The following is a 14,850-nucleotide window of genomic DNA, read 5'->3' on the forward strand; positions in this document are numbered from 1 at the left end:
CAAATAAGGCTTTCCAATCTAATTAAAATTAAAATCTTGCTTTCTAACCAATCTATTCATGTACCGGACCGGGAACTTTCTTTATTTAATAAGAAAATCTACAGTGCCGTTATATAAATGCATGTTGTCTGCTTGGAGTCCCCGCCCGAAAAGAAAGAAATAGCCTAACTCCAAGATACTACATTCCTGCATCACGTGATTTGTGCCACGTGGAGCTTACATTAGAATGAATACCGAATATGGAAAGTGAAACTACAGTTCAAAACATAAAGTCCGAAGGCACATAGAAGAAAAAGAAGGATTTTTTTTTGCAAAGGGTGCCGGGGTAATCTTCTCTGTGTTCATAATATACACGAAATATTTGCCACAGCCCCTTGTCTGTTCTATAAATTGTAATCCTGAGTTTTCTGTCTGTTACTGACGAGACAGCATCTCAGCGATAAAAGAATATGTTTGAAAGAACTATACACTTGGCTACCTTTTTTTCTTCAATTTGTTTTTAAAACGTTTTGGCTTCTTCAACTTGAATAATAGAAAATAAAACTATATATCAAACGAAAACTGGATAAAGTGAGAAACAAGTTTCTTTCATTAGTGAAAATTACTGCTTCATTGCTTATCTCAGAGTTCGAACCCTACACGTGGTAGCTTGGTTCGACTCCAATCTTAATTGACTAGGATTGACAGTTTCCTTGCCGAAGGTCAGTGGTTCTCTCCGGGCGTCCCAGCTTTCTACACACAAAAAAAGCTGGTCACCATGAAATAGAAAATAATGATAAAAGTGGCGTTAAAGACCACCAATGAATACATCAATCATTGTATATCTTAGACGTTTCAAACACATCTCGTAGTTTTTTTAAACACGAATCTATTTTTTTTAAATTGAATTTGACAATAGCAATTTTCCCGCATCGTATAATGGTGAATCCGGATAACACTGTAATATGTGCCGTTGGACATGAAAAAGCTTAACCTCTTATGATTTTGAATAACTAGGAGAATAGATGAATTTTAAAGCAGAACTATTTTAAATATTTGTCAGCTATTTTAGGGGAAAGCAAAAAGTATTGAGCAGATAGTTAAGATTTCCGAGGTTAAGGCAACATTAAAGGGACCTGTCTTTAAAGGTTGGTGTGTCCATCATATTACATATGTGGCAACCTTTTGTTTAAGGCTTAAATCAAATTAAACTTTTAAAAGTTATTCAAGTTCCATTACTAACTTAATGTTGACACCTTATAATGTAGAATATCTATTTTAAACAGAAAAGGGTAATTTCTATGTCAAAAGATTGCAAAATTTCTGAGAATGAATAGAACAGTCCCTATTCGAATGCAGCATTCGCTAACTTAGTAGACATGTCTTTGACAAGCAATACTTTGAACCACTGACAGTGTCTTTAACGATCCCATGCGCAAAAATGACAAAATTAAAAAAAACAGAGTATTGTCCCTACTAAACTGAAGAGTGTAGGTTTCAGATGGAGAGTTCCCGATGAAGACATTTTTTTTTTTCAGTTAAAAAATTTGAGGTACACAGTCTACAAAATGAAACAAAAGTTGAAAATATGATGCTCGTCTTGGCGTATACTCAAAAATGTACTTATTTGGGACTGCTTAGACATGAAATGATGTCACAAGACACATGCGACCAGTCACGGCTTTTATAGAACGAGTTGCCCTCAATCATACACCTTTGACACATAGTCCCACAATGCCCTAATGTTCTAAAGCATAATAAAAAATATCTTAAAATCCACTATAAAAGAAATAACATAACTAATAATTTTAAACATAAAATTTTATATGAAAAAAAACCCACAGATATTAAAGTTTACATTCATTACAAATGACAGGAACTATATTTGTAGACAATCGATTACGAGCGACCAAACAGGTCATTTTTGAAAATCAGATCATTTCGTCTTTTTCTATTTAGTTCTTTGGGTCTCTTTTTTGCTTTTTTTTCACTTTATTATTCATGACATGAAAGTTTTAACCTTAACTTCATGTTCTAAAACATATACGTGTGCATTGTGCTTCAATGAAAAAATATGGGGTAAACGTCAATGAGACAGCCACCTAGTGACAGAAATAACCAAAAGACATGTGCTCGGTTTGACGGTAAACCAGATATATGCGAGATTCCCTCACGTGATAAAGGAAGAAAGATCATTCACAATTTGTCTTACATTTGTTTTTCTCTCTTTTAATTAAATAAAAAAAAAAACTTTCGAATGTTGAGTTCATAAGATAAAAATATTCCCTGTGGAACCCCCCCCCCCCCCCCCCCTTTCTTTTTTTGGTGCTCTCCAATTTCAACCCCCAAATAAGGCTTTCCAATCTAATTAAAATTAAAATCTTGCTTTCTAACCAATCTATTCATGTACTGGACCGGGAACTTTCTTTATTTAATAAGAAAATCTACAGTGCCGTTATATAAATGCATGTTGTCTGCTTGGAGTCCCCGCCCGAAAAAAAAGAAATAGCCTAACTCCAAGATACTACATTCCTGCATCACGTGATTTGTGCCACGTGGAGCTTACATTAGAATGAATACCGAATATGGAAAGTGAAACTACAGTTCAAAACATAAAGTCCGAAGGCACATAGAAGAAAAAGAAGGATTTTTTTTTGCAAAGGGTGCCGGGGTAATCTTCTCTGTGATCATAATATACACGAAATATTTGCCACAGCCCCTTGTCTGTTCTATAAATTGTAATCCTGAGTTTTCTGTCTGTTACTGACGAGACAGCATCTCAGCGATAAAAGAATATGTTTGAAAGAACTATACACTTGGCTACCTTTTTTTCTTCAATTCGTTTTTAAAACGTTTTGGCTTCTTCAACTTGAATACTAGAAAATAAAACTATATATCAAACGAAAACTGGATAAAGTGAGAAACAAGTTTCTTTCATTAGTGAAAATTACTGCTTCATTGCTTATCTCAGAGTTCTAACCCTACACGTGGTAGCTTGGTTCGACTCCAATCTTAATTGACTAGGATTGACAGTTTCCTTGCCGAAGGTCAGTGGTTCTCTCCGGGCGTCCCAGCTTTCTACACACAAAAAAAGCTGGTCACCATGAAATAGAAAATAATGATAAAAGTGGCGTTAAAGACCACCAATGAATACATCAATCATTGTATATCTTAGACGTTTCAAACACATCTCGTAGTTTTTTTAAACACGAATCTATTTTTTTTAAATTGAATTTGACAATAGCAATTTTCCCGCATCGTATAATGGTGAATCCGGATAACACTGTAATATGTGCCGTTGGACATGAAAAAGCTTAACCTCTTATAATTTTGAATAACTAGGAGAATAGATGAATTTTAAAGCAGAACTATTTTAAATATTTGTCAGCTATTTTAGGGGAAAGCAAAAAGTATTGAGCAGATAGTTAAGATTTCCGAGGTTAAGGCAACATTAAAGGGACCTGTCTTTAAAGGTTGGTGTGTCCATCATATTACATATGTGGCAACCTTTTGTTTAAGGCTTAAAACAAATTAAACTTTTAAAAGTTATTCAAGTTCCATTACTAACTTAATGTTGACACCTTATAATGTAGAATATCTATTTTAAACAGAAAAGGGTAATTTCTATGTCAAAAGATTGCAAAATTTCTGAGAATGAATAGAACAGTCCCTATTCGAATGCAGCATTCGCTAACTTAGTAGACATGTCTTTGACAAGCAATACTTTGAACCACTGACAGTGTCTTTAACGATCCCATGCGCAAAAATGACAAAATTAAAAAAACAGAGTATTGTCCCTGCTAAACTGAAGAGTGTAGGTTTCAGCTGGAGAGTTCCCGATGAAGACATTTTTTTTTTTCAGTTAAAAAATTTGAGGTACACAGTCTACAAAATGAAACAAAAGTTGAAAATATGATGCTCGTCTTGGCGTATACTCAAAAATGTACTTATTTGGGACTGCTTAGACATGAAATGATGTCACAAGACACATGCGACCAGTCACGGCTTTTATAGAACGAGTTGCCCTCAATCATACACCTTTGACACATAGTCCCACAATGCCCTAATGTTCTAAAGCATAATAAAAAATATCTTAAAATCCACTATAAAAGAAATAACATAACTAATAATTTTAAACATAAAATTTTATATGAAAAAAAACCCACAGATATTAAAGTTTACATTCATTACAAATGACAGGAACTATATTTGTAGACAATCGATTACGAGCGACCAAACAGGTCATTTTTGAAAATCAGATCATTTCGTCTTTTTCTATTTAGTTCTTTGGGTCTCTTTTTTGCTTTTTTTTCACTTTATTATTCATGACATGAAAGTTTTAACCTTAACTTCATGTTCTAAAACATATACGTGTGCATTGTGCTTCAATGAAAAAATATGGGGTAAACGTCAATGAGACAGCCACCTAGTGACAGAAATAACCAAAAGACATGTGCTCGGTTTGACGGTAAACCAGATATATGCGAGATTCCCTCACGTGATAAAGGAAGAAAGATCATTCACAATTTGTCTTACATTTGTTTTTCTCTCTTTTAATTAAATAAAAAAAAAAACTTTCGAATGTTGAGTTCATAAGATAAAAATATTCCCTGTGGAACCCCCCCCCTTTCTTTTTTTGGTGCTCTCCAATTTCAACCCCCAAATAAGGCTTTCCAATCTAATTAAAATTAAAATCTTGCTTTCTAACCAATCTATTCATGTACCGGACCGGGAACTTTCTTTATTTAATAAGAAAATCTACAGTGCCGTTATATAAATGCATGTTGTCTGCTTGGAGTCCCCGCCCGAAAAGAAAGAAATAGCCTAACTCCAAGATACTACATTCCTGCATCACGTGATTTGTGCCACGTGGAGCTTACATTAGAATGAATACCGAATATGGAAAGTGAAACTACAGTTCAAAACATAAAGTCCGAAGGCACATAGAAGAAAAAGAAGGATTTTTTTTTGCAAAGGGTGCCGGGGTAATCTTCTCTGTGTTCATAATATACACGAAATATTTGCCACAGCCCCTTGTCTGTTCTATAAATTGTAATCCTGAGTTTTCTGTCTGTTACTGACGAGACAGCATCTCAGCGATAAAAGAATATGTTTGAAAGAACTATACACTTGGCTACCTTTTTTTCTTCAATTCGTTTTTAAAACGTTTTGGCTTCTTCAACTTGAATAATAGAAAATAAAACTATATATCAAACGAAAACTGGATAAAGTGAGAAACAAGTTTCTTTCATTAGTGAAAATTACTGCTTCATTGCTTATCTCAGAGTTCGAACCCTACACGTGGTAGCTTGGTTCGACTCCAATCTTAATTGACTAGGATTGACAGTTTCCTTGCCGAAGGTCAGTGGTTCTCTCCGGGCGTCCCAGCTTTCTACACACAAAAAAAGCTGGTCACCATGAAATAGAAAATAATGATAAAAGTGGCGTTAAAGACCACCAATGAATACATCAATCATTGTATATCTTAGACGTTTCAAACACATCTCGTAGTTTTTTTAAACACGAATCTATTTTTTTAAATTGAATTTGACAATAGCAATTTTCCCGCATCGTATAATGGTGAATCCGGATAACACTGTAATATGTGCCGTTGGACATGAAAAAGCTTAACCTCTTATAATTTTGAATAACTAGGAGAATAGATGAATTTTAAAGCAGAACTATTTTAAATATTTGTCAGCTATTTTAGGGGAAAGCAAAAAGTATTGAGCAGATAGTTAAGATTTCCGAGGTTAAGGCAACATTAAAGGGACCTGTCTTTAAAGGTTGGTGTGTCCATCATATTACATATGTGGCAACCTTTTGTTTAAGGCTTAAAACAAATTAAACTTTTAAAAGTTATTCAAGTTCCATTACTAACTTAATGTTGACACCTTATAATGTAGAATATCTATTTTAAACAGAAAAGGGTAATTTCTATGTCAAAAGATTGCAAAATTTCTGAGAATGAATAGAACAGTCCCTATTCGAATGCAGCATTCGCTAACTTAGTAGACATGTCTTTGACAAGCAATACTTTGAACCACTGACAGTGTCTTTAACGATCCCATGCGCAAAAATGACAAAATTAAAAAAACAGAGTATTGTCCCTGCTAAACTGAAGAGTGTAGGTTTCAGCTGGAGAGTTCCCGATGAAGACATTTTTTTTTTTCAGTTAAAAAATTTGAGGTACACAGTCTACAAAATGAAACAAAAGTTGAAAATATGATGCTCGTCTTGGCGTATACTCAAAAATGTACTTATTTGGGACTGCTTAGACATGAAATGATGTCACAAGACACATGCGACCAGTCACGGCTTTTATAGAACGAGTTGCCCTCAATCATACACCTTTGACACATAGTCCCACAATGCCCTAATGTTCTAAAGCATAATAAAAAATATCTTAAAATCCACTATAAAAGAAATAACATAACTAATAATTTTAAACATAAAATTTTATATGAAAAAAAACCCACAGATATTAAAGTTTACATTCATTACAAATGACAGGAACTATATTTGTAGACAATCGATTACGAGCGACCAAACAGGTCATTTTTGAAAATCAGATCATTTCGTCTTTTTCTATTTAGTTCTTTGGGTCTCTTTTTTGCTTTTTTTTTTCACTTTATTATTCATGACATGAAAGTTTTAACCTTAACTTCATGTTCTAAAACATATACGTGTGCATTGTGCTTCAATGAAAAAATATGGGGTAAACGTCAATAAGACAGCCACCTAGTGACAGAAATAACCAAAAGACATGTGCTCGGTTTGACGGTAAACCAGATATATGCGAGATTCCCTCACGTGATAAAGGAAGAAAGATCATTCACAATTTGTCTTACATTTGTTTTTCTCTCTTTTAATTAAATAAAAAAAAAAACTTTCGAATGTTGAGTTCATAAGATAAAAATATTCCCTGTGGAACCCCCCCCCCCCCCTTTCTTTTTTTGGTGCTCTCCAATTTCAACCCCCAAATAAGGCTTTCCAATCTAATTAAAATTAAAATCTTGCTTTCTAACCAATCTATTCATGTACCGGACCGGGAACTTTCTTTATTTAATAAGAAAATCTACAGTGCCGTTATATAAATGCATGTTGTCTGCTTGGAGTCCCCGCCCGAAAAGAAAGAAATAGCCTAACTCCAAGATACTACATTCCTGCATCACGTGATTTGTGCCACGTGGAGCTTACATTAGAATGAATACCGAATATGGAAAGTGAAACTACAGTTCAAAACATAAAGTCCGAAGGCACATAGAAGAAAAAGAAGGATTTTTTTTTGCAAAGGGTGCCGGGGTAATCTTCTCTGTGTTCATAATATACACGAAATATTTGCCACAGCCCCTTGTCTGTTCTATAAATTGTAATCCTGAGTTTTCTGTCTGTTACTGACGAGACAGCATCTCAGCGATAAAAGAATATGTTTGAAAGAACTATACACTTGGCTACCTTTTTTTCTTCAATTCGTTTTTAAAACGTTTTGGCTTCTTCAACTTGAATAATAGAAAATAAAACTATATATCAAACGAAAACTGGATAAAGTGAGAAACAAGTTTCTTTCATTAGTGAAAATTACTGCTTCATTGCTTATCTCAGAGTTCGAACCCTACACGTGGTAGCTTGGTTCGACTCCAATCTTAATTGACTAGGATTGACAGTTTCCTTGCCGAAGGTCAGTGGTTCTCTCCGGGCGTCCCAGCTTTCTACACACAAAAAAAGCTGGTCACCATGAAATAGAAAATAATGATAAAAGTGGCGTTAAAGACCACCAATGAATACATCAATCATTGTATATCTTAGACGTTTCAAACACATCTCGTAGTTTTTTTAAACACGAATCTATTTTTTTTAAATTGAATTTGACAATAGCAATTTTCCCGCATCGTATAATGGTGAATCCGGATAACACTGTAATATGTGCCGTTGGACATGAAAAAGCTTAACCTCTTATAATTTTGAATAACTAGGAGAATAGATGAATTTTAAAGCAGAACTATTTTAAATATTTGTCAGCTATTTTAGGGGAAAGCAAAAAGTATTGAGCAGATAGTTAAGATTTCCGAGGTTAAGGCAACATTAAAGGGACCTGTCTTTAAAGGTTGGTGTGTCCATCATATTACATATGTGGCAACCTTTTGTTTAAGGCTTAAAACAAATTAAACTTTTAAAAGTTATTCAAGTTCCATTACTAACTTAATGTTGACACCTTATAATGTAGAATATCTATTTTAAACAGAAAAGGGTAATTTCTATGTCAAAAGATTGCAAAATTTCTGAGAATGAATAGAACAGTCCCTATTCGAATGCAGCATTCGCTAACTTAGTAGACATGTCTTTGACAAGCAATACTTTGAACCACTGACAGTGTCTTTAACGATCCCATGCGCAAAAATGACAAAATTAAAAAAACAGAGTATTGTCCCTGCTAAACTGAAGAGTGTAGGTTTCAGCTGGAGAGTTCCCGATGAAGACATTTTTTTTTTTCAGTTAAAAAATTTGAGGTACACAGTCTACAAAATGAAACAAAAGTTGAAAATATGATGCTCGTCTTGGCGTATACTCAAAAATGTACTTATTTGGGACTGCTTAGACATGAAATGATGTCACAAGACACATGCGACCAGTCACGGCTTTTATAGAACGAGTTGCCCTCAATCATACACCTTTGACACATAGTCCCACAATGCCCTAATGTTCTAAAGCATAATAAAAAATATCTTAAAATCCACTATAAAAGAAATAACATAACTAATAATTTTAAACATAAAATTTTATATGAAAAAAAACCCACAGATATTAAAGTTTACATTCATTACAAATGACAGGAACTATATTTGTAGACAATCGATTACGAGCGACCAAACAGGTCATTTTTGAAAATCAGATCATTTCGTCTTTTTCTATTTAGTTCTTTGGGTCTCTTTTTTTTTTCACTTTATTATTCATGACATGAAAGTTTTAACCTTAACTTCATGTTCTAAAACATATACGTGTGCATTGTGCTTCAATGAAAAAATATGGGGTAAACGTCAATGAGACAGCCACCTAGTGACAGAAATAACCAAAAGACATGTGCTCGGTTTGACGGTAAACCAGATATATGCGAGATTCCCTCACGTGATAAAGGAAGAAAGATCATTCACAATTTGTCTTACATTTGTTTTTCTCTCTTTTAATTAAATAAAAAAAAAACTTTCGAATGTTGAGTTCATAAGATAAAAATATTCCCTGTGGAACCCCCCCCCCCCCCCCCCCCCCCCTTTCTTTTTTTGGTGCTCTCCAATTTCAACCCCCAAATAAGGCTTTCCAATCTAATTAAAATTAAAATCTTGCTTTCTAACCAATCTATTCATGTACCGGACCGGGAACTTTCTTTATTTAATAAGAAAATCTACAGTGCCGTTATATAAATGCATGTTGTCTGCTTGGAGTCCCCGCCCGAAAAGAAAGAAATAGCCTAACTCCAAGATACTACATTCCTGCATCACGTGATTTGTGCCACGTGGAGCTTACATTAGAATGAATACCGAATATGGAAAGTGAAACTACAGTTCAAAACATAAAGTCCGAAGGCACATAGAAGAAAAAGAAGGATTTTTTTTTGCAAAGGGTGCCGGGGTAATCTTCTCTGTGTTCATAATATACACGAAATATTTGCCACAGCCCCTTGTCTGTTCTATAAATTGTAATCCTGAGTTTTCTGTCTGTTACTGACGAGACAGCATCTCAGCGATAAAAGAATATGTTTGAAAGAACTATACACTTGGCTACCTTTTTTTCTTCAATTCGTTTTTAAAACGTTTTGGCTTCTTCAACTTGAATAATAGAAAATAAAACTATATATCAAACGAAAACTGGATAAAGTGAGAAACAAGTTTCTTTCATTAGTGAAAATTACTGCTTCATTGCTTATCTCAGAGTTCGAACCCTACACGTGGTAGCTTGGTTCGACTCCAATCTTAATTGACTAGGATTGACAGTTTCCTTGCCGAAGGTCAGTGGTTCTCTCCGGGCGTCCCAGCTTTCTACACACAAAAAAAGCTGGTCACCATGAAATAGAAAATAATGATAAAAGTGGCGTTAAAGACCACCAATGAATACATCAATCATTGTATATCTTAGACGTTTCAAACACATCTCGTAGTTTTTTTAAACACGAATCTATTTTTTTTAAATTGAATTTGACAATAGCAATTTTCCCGCATCGTATAATGGTGAATCCGGATAACACTGTAATATGTGCCGTTGGACATGAAAAAGCTTAACCTCTTATGATTTTGAATAACTAGGAGAATAGATGAATTTTAAAGCAGAACTATTTTAAATATTTGTCAGCTATTTTAGGGGAAAGCAAAAAGTATTGAGCAGATAGTTAAGATTTCCGAGGTTAAGGCAACATTAAAGGGACCTGTCTTTAAAGGTTGGTGTGTCCATCATATTACATATGTGGCAACCTTTTGTTTAAGGCTTAAAACAAATTAAACTTTTAAAAGTTATTCAAGTTCCATTACTAACTTAATGTTGACACCTTATAATGTAGAATATCTATTTTAAACAGAAAAGGGTAATTTCTATGTCAAAAGATTGCAAAATTTCTGAGAATGAATAGAACAGTCCCTATTCGAATGCAGCATTCGCTAACTTAGTAGACATGTCTTTGACAAGCAATACTTTGAACCACTGACAGTGTCTTTAACGATCCCATGCGCAAAAATGACAAAATTAAAAAAACAGAGTATTGTCCCTGCTAAACTGAAGAGTGTAGGTTTCAGCTGGAGAGTTCCCGATGAAGACATTTTTTTTTTTCAGTTAAAAAATTTGAGGTACACAGTCTACAAAATGAAACAAAAGTTGAAAATATGATGCTCGTCTTGGCGTATACTCAAAAATGTACTTATTTGGGACTGCTTAGACATGAAATGATGTCACAAGACACATGCGACCAGTCACGGCTTTTATAGAACGAGTTGCCCTCAATCATACACCTTTGACACATAGTCCCACAATGCCCTAATGTTCTAAAGCATAATAAAAAATATCTTAAAATCCACTATAAAAGAAATAACATAACTAATAATTTTAAACATAAAATTTTATATGAAAAAAAACCCACAGATATTAAAGTTTACATTCATTACAAATGACAGGAACTATATTTGTAGACAATCGATTACGAGCGACCAAACAGGTCATTTTTGAAAATCAGATCATTTCGTCTTTTTCTATTTAGTTCTTTGGGTCTCTTTTTTTTTTCACTTTATTATTCATGACATGAAAGTTTTAACCTTAACTTCATGTTCTAAAACATATACGTGTGCATTGTGCTTCAATGAAAAAATATGGGGTAAACGTCAATGAGACAGCCACCTAGTGACAGAAATAACCAAAAGACATGTGCTCGGTTTGACGGTAAACCAGATATATGCGAGATTCCCTCACGTGATAAAGGAAGAAAGATCATTCACAATTTGTCTTACATTTGTTTTTCTCTCTTTTAATTAAATAAAAAAAAAACTTTCGAATGTTGAGTTCATAAGATAAAAATATTCCCTGTGGAACCCCCCCCCTTTCTTTTTTTGGTGCTCTCCAATTTCAACCCCCAAATAAGGCTTTCCAATCTAATTAAAATTAAAATCTTGCTTTCTAACCAATCTATTCATGTACCGGACCGGGAACTTTCTTTATTTAATAAGAAAATCTACAGTGCCGTTATATAAATGCATGTTGTCTGCTTGGAGTCCCCGCCCGAAAAGAAAGAAATAGCCTAACTCCAAGATACTACATTCCTGCATCACGTGATTTGTGCCACGTGGAGCTTACATTAGAATGAATACCGAATATGGAAAGTGAAACTACAGTTCAAAACATAAAGTCCGAAGGCACATAGAAGAAAAAGAAGGATTTTTTTTTGCAAAGGGTGCCGGGGTAATCTTCTCTGTGTTCATAATATACACGAAATATTTGCCACAGCCCCTTGTCTGTTCTATAAATTGTAATCCTGAGTTTTCTGTCTGTTACTGACGAGACAGCATCTCAGCGATAAAAGAATATGTTTGAAAGAACTATACACTTGGCTACCTTTTTTTCTTCAATTCGTTTTTAAAACGTTTTGGCTTCTTCAACTTGAATAATAGAAAATAAAACTATATATCAAACGAAAACTGGATAAAGTGAGAAACAAGTTTCTTTCATTAGTGAAAATTACTGCTTCATTGCTTATCTCAGAGTTCGAACCCTACACGTGGTAGCTTGGTTCGACTCCAATCTTAATTGACTAGGATTGACAGTTTCCTTGCCGAAGGTCAGTGGTTCTCTCCGGGCGTCCCAGCTTTCTACACACAAAAAAAGCTGGTCACCATGAAATAGAAAATAATGATAAAAGTGGCGTTAAAGACCACCAATGAATACATCAATCATTGTATATCTTAGACGTTTCAAACACATCTCGTAGTTTTTTTAAACACGAATCTATTTTTTTTAAATTGAATTTGACAATAGCAATTTTCCCGCATCGTATAATGGTGAATCCGGATAACACTGTAATATGTGCCGTTGGACATGAAAAAGCTTAACCTCTTATGATTTTGAATAACTAGGAGAATAGATGAATTTTAAAGCAGAACTATTTTAAATATTTGTCAGCTATTTTAGGGGAAAGCAAAAAGTATTGAGCAGATAGTTAAGATTTCCGAGGTTAAGGCAACATTAAAGGGACCTGTCTTTAAAGGTTGGTGTGTCCATCATATTACATATGTGGCAACCTTTTGTTTAAGGCTTAAAACAAATTAAACTTTTAAAAGTTATTCAAGTTCCATTACTAACTTAATGTTGACACCTTATAATGTAGAATATCTATTTTAAACAGAAAAGGGTAATTTCTATGTCAAAAGATTGCAAAATTTCTGAGAATGAATAGAACAGTCCCTATTCGAATGCAGCATTCGCTAACTTAGTAGACATGTCTTTGACAAGCAATACTTTGAACCACTGACAGTGTCTTTAACGATCCCATGCGCAAAAATGACAAAATTAAAAAAACAGAGTATTGTCCCTGCTAAACTGAAGAGTGTAGGTTTCAGCTGGAGAGTTCCCGATGAAGACATTTTTTTTTTTCAGTTAAAAAATTTGAGGTACACAGTCTACAAAATGAAACAAAAGTTGAAAATATGATGCTCGTCTTGGCGTATACTCAAAAATGTACTTATTTGGGACTGCTTAGACATGAAATGATGTCACAAGACACATGCGACCAGTCACGGCTTTTATAGAACGAGTTGCCCTCAATCATACACCTTTGACACATAGTCCCACAATGCCCTAATGTTCTAAAGCATAATAAAAAATATCTTAAAATCCACTATAAAAGAAATAACATAACTAATAATTTTAAACATAAAATTTTATATGAAAAAAAACCCACAGATATTAAAGTTTACATTCATTACAAATGACAGGAACTATATTTGTAGACAATCGATTACGAGCGACCAAACAGGTCATTTTTGAAAATCAGATCATTTCGTCTTTTTCTATTTAGTTCTTTGGGTCTCTTTTTTTTTTCACTTTATTATTCATGACATGAAAGTTTTAACCTTAACTTCATGTTCTAAAACATATACGTGTGCATTGTGCTTCAATGAAAAAATATGGGGTAAACGTCAATGAGACAGCCACCTAGTGACAGAAATAACCAAAAGACATGTGCTCGGTTTGACGGTAAACCAGATATATGCGAGATTCCCTCACGTGATAAAGGAAGAAAGATCATTCACAATTTGTCTTACATTTGTTTTTCTCTCTTTTAATTAAATAAAAAAAAAACTTTCGAATGTTGAGTTCATAAGATAAAAATATTCCCTGTGGAACCCCCCCTCCCCCTTTCTTTTTTTGGTGCTCTCCAATTTCAACCCCCAAATAAGGCTTTCCAATCTAATTAAAATTAAAATCTTGCTTTCTAACCAATCTATTCATGTACCGGACCGGGAACTTTCTTTATTTAATAAGAAAATCTACAGTGCCGTTATATAAATGCATGTTGTCTGCTTGGAGTCCCCGCCCGAAAAGAAAGAAATAGCCTAACTCCAAGATACTACATTCCTGCATCACGTGATTTGTGCCACGTGGAGCTTACATTAGAATGAATACCGAATATGGAAAGTGAAACTACAGTTCAAAACATAAAGTCCGAAGGCACATAGAAGAAAAAGAAGGATTTTTTTTTGCAAAGGGTGCCGGGGTAATCTTCTCTGTGTTCATAATATACACGAAATATTTGCCACAGCCCCTTGTCTGTTCTATAAATTGTAATCCTGAGTTTTCTGTCTGTTACTGACGAGACAGCATCTCAGCGATAAAAGAATATGTTTGAAAGAACTATACACTTGGCTACCTTTTTTTCTTCAATTCGTTTTTAAAACGTTTTGGCTTCTTCAACTTGAATAATAGAAAATAAAACTATATATCAAACGAAAACTGGATAAAGTGAGAAACAAGTTTCTTTCATTAGTGAAAATTACTGCTTCATTGCTTATCTCAGAGTTCGAACCCTACACGTGGTAGCTTGGTTCGACTCCAATCTTAATTGACTAGGATTGACAGTTTCCTTGCCGAAGGTCAGTGGTTCTCTCCGGGCGTCCCAGCTTTCTACACACAAAAAAGCTGGTCACCATGAAATAGAAAATAATGATAAAAGTGGCGTTAAAGACCACCAATGAATACATCAATCATTGTATATCTTAGACGTTTCAAACACATCTCGTAGTTTTTTTAAACACGAATCTATTTTTTTTAAATTGAATTTGACAATAGCAATTTTCCCGCATCGTATAATGGTGAATCCGGATAACACTGTAATATGTGCCG

The sequence above is a fragment of the Mytilus californianus genome, unplaced genomic scaffold, assembly GCF_021869535.1.
Source record: "Mytilus californianus isolate M0D057914Y unplaced genomic scaffold, xbMytCali1.0.p SCAF_13, whole genome shotgun sequence".
Taxonomy (NCBI): domain Eukaryota; kingdom Metazoa; phylum Mollusca; class Bivalvia; order Mytilida; family Mytilidae; genus Mytilus; species Mytilus californianus.